Source organism: Penaeus vannamei, chromosome 23 (genome assembly GCF_042767895.1).
Source record: "Penaeus vannamei isolate JL-2024 chromosome 23, ASM4276789v1, whole genome shotgun sequence".
In the NCBI taxonomy this organism is placed as follows: domain Eukaryota; kingdom Metazoa; phylum Arthropoda; class Malacostraca; order Decapoda; family Penaeidae; genus Penaeus; species Penaeus vannamei.
In genome coordinates, this window is record NC_091571.1 from 11,572,216 (window position 1) to 11,579,715 (window position 7,500).

A 7,500-nucleotide genomic window follows, 5' to 3' on the forward strand; every position below is an offset into this window, starting at 1 on the left:
TTATCATCCTTTGTCCAACAGTACTGGACCCAATTTTCCTGTACGAAGACGATTCGTCTGTTTGGGCCAATGGAAATTGATTCAGCGGTTCTCCAAGTGATCGAAGAAAGAGGAGGAATCGCCACCAAAGATTCAAGCGTGCAAAGGGCGGAGAATGCAACCCCCGCAACCCCCAAAGTACGGTTGCAGCCCCCCCCCCCACCCCGCAAATTACGCTGCTGCAAAAGGGAGATGGCGATACTCTCAATTCCAGATGATAAGAGATAGTCAAGGAAGAGTGCAGTAGAGGAAACGCTGAGAAACAGTGACGTGGATTCTTAGATCAAATCCTCCATTTGATCTAATCACCCTCTATCCTTCTTCCTTCCCTTCCTACCAATAACTATTTTACGTACTCCATTTACTACCCCTTTCTACCCCTTACACAAACTTTGTCTTATCATGTGACCGTTAAGAGTTCAGTAACTTAGCCCCTTTCATTACAATACTTTACCATAGTGCTATATAACTTTATTTGTTTAAAACATTGAACATTAAACATTGTCAAACGTGCGGGCTATGGATAATTCAAAAAAACACACAACCGATGGATAACGAAAGTAAATATTGTAAAAATGGAGGAAAACAAGTCCAGTAACTTTAAAAGAAGGAAAAAAAGGATCCGTAAAATTACAAGTAAAATTGTCATTTAAAGAAACAAAACATAAAACGAGTGAAGTGGAAAAAAATGACCACTGCTACTTTTTAGGAGTGCAGAGACCCAGAAAATGATAAATTGTTGAGAAAATGCTCTAATGATGGATGACTAACGCTAATCACCCACAACTGGAGTTTTAACGGTAGAAGGGTATTAATTACTGAAGGATAGGACGAATGTTTACCGGGTGGTAAAGAAACCACACACATGAAGAGTTTATTTCGCCTTTTAGCATGGCGGTCATGGGATAAAAGGGAATGTGAAGTAAGAAGTGAATGAGAGATGACAATATATCATACAGCAAGCAAGTATTTGGGGAAGCAGACCGTGAAGGGATAGACACAGATGAATTTAAAGAGGCAAACGGGAAGGGGGTCTATTTATACTTCACGACATATGAAAGGGGTGTATGGAAAAAGGAAAAGAAGTAAGAAATAGCTTGAAATATTGAGGAGAGTAAAATATTTAGACATACGCCATAATCAAAGTGAGGTCAGGGACAAATATATGATTACAGCGGTCACCCCAACCCAGGGGAGAACCCAGACAAACGCCGAGGGATGGGGCAAAAGCATCTCTGATTTCGCCACCTTTGAGCACTTCTACTTCTTCCGATACGAGGAACTTAGAGAAGGGGACAAGTCGTACAGTCCTTACATAGAACTGCAGCGTGTTGTCAGAGTATAATCCCGCGTGAGCTCTTGCGTGTATTCAAAGTGCATAAAACATCAGATGGAGGAACAAGTAACATTAGGGATGCAGTAGTAGGCACGGAGAATAGCCCTTTACACGATTTATTCAGTATAAAGGCAGATTACTGTATGATGATAATAGCAATGATGATATTAATAGTTGTAATAATTAATAATAACAATGATAATAGTAATATTAATAATAGTATTAATATTAACAAAAATACTTCTAATAATAATAAGAGTAATAATAATAATAATAGTATTAATATTAACAAAACTACTTCTAATAATGATAATAATAATAACTGTAATAACATGATAGTGATAATAATAATAATAACAGCAATGATAATAAAAATACTGATTATGGTGCTGTTAATAATGATGATAATAATAATGCTAATTATGATTATGATGGTAATATAATAACAACTACTACCTCTACTACTATTACTACTATTCATGCCACTACTACTATTATTAATAATAAAGATAACAGTAATGCTGATGTTAACAGAAAACCGTGGTGATACTCGTCCAAAATCATCTATGGGTTACAGACCTACCTACCGTATATTTAAATGATGGTGGGCATATAATCAAACTGACAAAGATACAAGACTGCAAATAAATTACTTTGGAATCTTTACGGTTTTATGAAAGGAGGTGCAACAGTATCTGGAGCAAATGAGAGATTATCAAACAATGCAGCGAAGTGTATGTCTGTTGATCTACAGGGAGCTTTCATTTAAGCTAACGAAGGGGTAATGGTGTCCAGTAGGAATAGAAAACGTCGCTGCCCTGGATTGGCTACTACCTATCCAATCGAAAACTTGTCTATGGTTTCAAGGCAGTTTGAAGATTTCTTGGGTTGGGTATTCTGCTGGGAGGTGTCTTAGGTCCAATGCTATTTAATGCACTTGTGGATATAATCGCTTCGGAGAGAGATTTTGAGGGAACCCAATCAGCTCGATCAGTTACAAGTTCCAGTGTAAACAAACAGGTAACGTCTCTCTCTCACACACAAATATATATACATAATAAATAAATACATACATACACATACACAGACACATGTGTGTGTATGTGATATATATATAGGGAGAGAATGAGAGAGAGAGAGAGAGAGAGAGAGAGAGAGAGAGAGAGAGAGAGAGAGAGAGAGAGAGAGAGAGAGAGAGAGAGAGAGAGAGAGAGAAAGAGCACAAACGCGGAAACGTGTAAACAAAAAGCTCGGCCACAATATGAACTGATGACGAGTTCACCTGATAAAACGTTACGTTCATTTTCAGGGCATACTGCGGCAGTGCTTCTTTGTGTATGTATATATGCAAATATATACATATACATACATACATACCGACACATATAAATATGTTATATATATATGTATGTATATATATATATATATATATATATATATATATATATATATATATATATATATATATATCACATACACACACACATTCATATATAAATATGTATATATATATATTTGTATATATATATACATATATACACACATACACACACACACACACACACACACACACACACACACACACACATATATATATATATATATATATATATATATATATATATATATATATATATATATATATACTGTGTATATGTATATGTATATATATATATATATATATATATATATATATATATATACTGTGTATATGTATATGTTTATATATATATATATATATATATATATATATATATATATATATATATATATATATATATATATATATATATATATATACATACGTGTGTATATATATTTATATATATATATATATTCATATATGACCTATACATATATAATGTATATGTGTATATATGCACATATATGTATGTGTGTGTGTGTGTAAATATATCGCATGTTTGTGCAAATTATATTTGTATCTATTTGAAAAAGAAAAAAAAACTTTTACTGAACAGACCGTGTGCACTAATACATTATGACTTCCAACAGTAAAATATTGTCTCAATTGACATAACGTAAAATAAGTTTACATTCCTAAAACTGATATGCCTAATTTTGTCTTTTCTCAAAGTAGTAGTCAGTACTGTCTGAACAAAAGCCACGGCGGAAGTAGAGAAATTCCCTCTGTCTGGATTCACAGCCTGCCTAGAGATAGATATCCGTTGAGGGGAACCTGACGGCACAGAACGCGAGGGAACGGCGCGGTAGACAAATAGGAGCGATTTCCCGTGTGGCAAACGGCAAGGTCTATATAAGTACTTATGTAGACCTTGGCAAACGGTATCGAAAATTTCACGCGCCGAAATATCCAGTGGGGCGCTGTTGTTCGTTTTGTACAGCTGTTCGCCAGCGGGTCTCGCGTGATTGAGTCTGTAGATACGACGTATACTAATTGTTGTGATAATAGTATTGATAATTATAATCGTAATAAAATTAATGATTATGATGATAACGAGTGTGTTTATATATATATATATATATATATATATATATATATATATATATATATATATATATACATGATATAATTTTTAGGGTCCGTTCATATATTTCACGCTTTAGCGTGCCTTTCTACCAGTTAGCGTTCTTTGTCCGAAGCAGTAGGAACACCTGCCGTAATGTGGGTCGAGGCCACGAGTCTTGATAATCGGTGTGACCAGTTTTGACCTAATCATCAGTATGTCTGGACATAGTAAACATTATTTATCTAGTAACTATTAAACAGCGAGTGGACAGTGCAGGAATGTGTATGCGTGCATGTCCAAGGATAAGGATAAGGATAAGTCCGATATGCGAAGCTTAGCCTCGCCCGGGCTATGAGGGGAGCCCGGCGTGTGCCGATTAATGTCGACTCTATCAACGTGTGTCAGCGAGTGCTGACGCGACAGATAGTCCTTACCCACCGTGGTGCCCAGCCACAGCAGTAACCTCCGGGCGACAAATACAACTCCTCGCACCTCGGCTGGGCGCCATTGTACTAGCCTGGAGCTTCATGTCCAAGGTCTATGGAAGTACTTATAAAGACCTTGTGCATGTCCCTCCCAATCCCTTGCTCGTTGTTGTCGTGGGTAGGCTTAGAAGACGGAGACTGAGGCCCAAGTAAGGGATCACCCCATACTTGCACCGAAGCCCATGCCTCAACTGAATTTGCATGTTTTTTTTTTTTCCTTTCCCCCTTTCCTTTCCCATCTCTTCATCCTTTTCTGCCCGCATCCGAAAGTGTGTAACAAAATGAAAGGCTGGCTTTGCAGCCGTCCTGAACGGCCTTCGTATTGCTATTCGCTCTTCACCTTTTTCACTATCATGCTAACCTACAGCGCTCTACAACCTTTGACATACATATTTTGCCCTAAGCGTTAGCTTATTTGTAACCTTTTACCACGCTGGTGTTGTATGGCCTTTCCTTACCTGGGGTATTGCCTCAGGCTTCATCCGCTAGACCTATCCCTAAACTGTAAACCCGCCGCTAATGACCTGAGAAATTTGAAACGGCTGAAAATTTCCAACGTACGTGAGTGCGCGCGCGCGCACGTGTGTGGGAAGGTTATATGCGAAACAGACTAGTACATCAAAATGATGCTAGATCTAAGATATTGCTAGTATCGGTAAGGTACAGGTGAAACAAGCAATCTAGTGACGTTAACATGGGAGCTTTGCAATGGTTTTGTATATAACGACTGAATCATATTTGTTTATATACACTGTATGGTTATACACTCACACTGAGTGTGAGTGTATAATCATACTACTGTATATTAGAGAATACCAAAGAAAATATTCTAAAAAGCTCCATCAATTACCGCCAAATTGCCGTACGCCCGGCAAAGCATTCCCGGTAATTCGTGATCAGTAATCCGCCGAGTGTGCTACACGCCATCTCCACCTGTTGGCGTCTCGAAATTGCAAAAAATGCTGAGTTTAGACCTGCATCAATCATTACGCAATACAAGCATTTCATTGGTGCTTAGCATACCAGGGAATATTAGTACCGCAGGGGATTGAAATAGGTATAAACGAAATTTAGGTAATTCCATATTTATGTTGAGTATCTGGTGTTTGTCAGTTAATGTTTTAATCAGTCAACTATCAAAAGTTGTAATTACTTTGCTGTTTCTTCCTCATTTTCTGTCTTACCTTATCCTTACTCATGGAAAAATGATTGTGCGTCGTGAAAATTCGTGAGAACTTTCTGGAATCAGGATATATATTTTCAAATCCACTACAGATGCCAGCATATCTTTGTAAGTGTTATTCATCGTTTTTATTGAATTGAGATTTGCATATTTAATTCCCCAATAGCAATGTCCGTCCTGTAAACGAAATACAAAAATTCACTGTACTGGACAATGTATATTTTTTTGTTATTAGATTCCTACCAGAAGACAATTCTAATAGTTCATAAAGTCACTGGGTCACTGAGAATTATGTCCGAGTCATAGTAATTATTATTAGTATAATTATCATTTAGTGTGCACATCCTTTTGCTTAGCATATATAACATAAAAAAAAACATATTTCATTAATTTTTAGAGAGTACGTAATTGGTATGAGATTCACTTTCCATATATACTACACAAAAAAAGCAACTACAGGTATACAGAATTATGAAAACACCCTGCATAAGAAAGAAAAGAACACACGAATGAAGAAGAAAATGCGGAATGTTGGCGGTATCTGGCCAACCACCGTGCTTTCCTTGAACCCACATTGCTTTTCGTGTTTATGCTTCTAACGCGGAGTCTGGTTAGGGCTGTAGGCTACGCAATTCATACTGACAGCCACGCTTTGGTGAGAGGCTTCCTTCCTACGATTATTTGCTGGACACGCGGTAAGGTTTCCCATGCGGCGAGTTCTTCATGAAGATTCACCCATTTGGCTAGTTTCATTATGCTTCCTATTTTTCGTATTAATAAACGTTCTGTTGATCTCTTGGGTGAAAAAGTATATGCAGCTCTTCACCTATGTGACTCGTTTTCCAGGAAAACAATGAATTCACACTATAACATCTTTGTTAACGAGGTTCTGAATGCTGTCATCAACAACCAAATATTACTATGCTGTAAGGAAATATTTGTGGGTAAGAGGACAAACAGTATCCGGGGATTAAGGCCCTTTCTACACCTGCCGCTGATCCAAGGCCCCCTTTGGGTAAAGAAGAGTACAGTACCTATCCACCTCTGTGGGTCCGAAACCTCACTCTCCCTCGCTCAGCTGTCAAACACTGTTGGTTATCAGTCCTGGGGGCTTGTATCTTATCTATCATCCAGCCAATTTCATCTAATTCCAGGTGCGACGGGAGGTCAATGGCCAGATTCTCAAATGCGTTAAGGCACCGTATCTCCTTAAGGCGCCTGAACTTAAGGCCCAGCGACCTTATCCGGCCCATACACGAAGAAGGGGACCCGCCATACTGGTCCGAGTTCAGGCGCCTTATGGTCTGTCACACTAGCAGTTTTTCCGTCAATTTTTTGACATTTTTATTTAACATAAATACAAACATTCTCGAATATAACTTGATTTTACTATGCTTAGCTGAAAAAGTTGACATAAAGGTTTTCAGACGGAAACGATAATTGTCGTCTCTCTGGAACACTGACAATTCGCTCAAATATTGACAAATTTTCAGAAAATTGTTAAAAATTGACGGAAAAAGTGCTAGTTTGACAGCGCCTTTAGGTTGAGGCAGCGGGAGAGCAGCCTTTAGCGCTCTCCAGCGCTAATTTGAGAATCCGGCCCCTGGTGGCTAACCTTCTAACTTCCCAAGATGCTTTACTGATTCAATAAAATGTTTTCAGTTTTATTTCATGCAACAGGACTTCTGATGATTACTGTACAAGTCAGGTATATATATATATATATATATATATATATATATATATATATATATATATATATATATATATATATATATATATATACATATATATATATATGTTTGTATATATATATATACATATATATATTTATATATATATTAGATATACATATATATATTATATTATTATAATATATATATATTATATATGTATACATACATATATATGTATATATATATATATATATATATATATATATATATATATATATATATATATATATAT